This window comes from Ascaphus truei, chromosome 6 (genome assembly GCF_040206685.1).
Source record: "Ascaphus truei isolate aAscTru1 chromosome 6, aAscTru1.hap1, whole genome shotgun sequence".
In the NCBI taxonomy this organism is placed as follows: Eukaryota; Metazoa; Chordata; class Amphibia; order Anura; family Ascaphidae; genus Ascaphus; species Ascaphus truei.
Window position 1 is genome coordinate 33,093,863 of NC_134488.1, and position 1,572 is coordinate 33,095,434.

Below are 1,572 nucleotides of genomic sequence, written 5' to 3' on the forward strand. Positions count from 1 at the left end.
CCCAACCTCACACACAGCACGGGCAGTGCCCCAACCTCACACACACAGCGCGGCCAGTGCCCCAACCTCACACCACAGCTGCGGGCAGTGCCCCCAACCTCACACACACAGCGCGGGCAGTGCCCCAACCTCACACACAGCACGGGCAGTGCCCGCAACCTCACACACAGCACGGGCAAGTGCCCCAACCTCACACACACAGCGCGGGCAGTGCCCCAACCTCACACACAGCACGGGCAGTGCCCCAACCTCACACACAGCGCGGGCAGTGCCCCAACCTCACACACAGCGCGGGCAGTGCCCCAACCTCACACACAGCACGGGCAGTGCCCCAACCTCACACACACAGCACGGGCAGTGCCCCAACCTCACACACAGCGCGGGCAGTGCCCCAACCTCACACACAGCACGGGCAGTGCCCCAACCTCACACACAGCACGGGCAGTGCCCCAACCTCACACACAGCGCGGGCAGTGCCCCAACCTCACACACACAGCACGGGCAGTGCCCCAACCTCACACACAGCACGGGCAGTGCCCCAACCTCACACGACACAGCACGGGCAGTGCCCCAACCTCACACACAGCGGCGGGCAGTGCCCCCAACCTCACACACAGCGCGGGCAGTGCCCCAACCTCACACACAGCACGGGCAGTGCCCCAACCTCACACACAGCACGGGCAGTGCCCCAACCTCACACACAGCACGGGCAGTGCCCAACCTCACACACAGCACGGGCAGTGCCCCAACCTCACACACACAGCACGGGCAGTGCCCCAACCTCACACACAGCGCGGGCAGTGCCCCAACCTCACACACAGCGCGGGCAGTGCCCCAACCTCACACACAGCACGGGCAGTGCCCCAACCTCACACACACAGCACGGGCAGTGCCCCAACCTCACACACAGCACGGGCAGTGCCCCAACCTCACACACAGCGCGGGCAGTGCCCCCAACCTCACACACAGCGCGGGCAGTGCCCCAACCTCACACACAGCCGGGCAGTGCCCCAACCTCACACACAGCACGGGCAGTGCCCCAACCTCACACACAGCGCGGGCAGTGCCCCAACCTCACACACAGCACGGGCAGTGCCCAACCTCAGCCGCACCTCACACACAGCACGGGCAGTGCCCCCAACCTCACACACAGCACGGGCAGTGCCCCAACCTACACACACAGCGCGGGCAGTGCCCCAACCTCACACACAGCTCGGGCAGTGCCCCAACCTCACACACAGCACGGGCAGTGCCCAACCTCACACACAGCGCGGGCAGTGCCCCAACCTCACACACAGCACGGGCAGTGCCCCAACCTCACACACAGCACGGGCAGTGCCCCAACCTCACACACAGCACGGGCAGTGCCCCAACCTCACACACAGCGCGGGCAGTGCCCCAACCTCACACCAGCACGGCATTGCCCCAACCTACACACAGCGCGGCAGTGCCCCAACCTCACACACAGCACGGGCAGTGCCCCAACCTCACACACACAGCACGGGCAGTGCCCCAACCTCACACACACAGCGCGGGCAGTGCCCCAACCTCACACACAGCACGGGCAGTGCC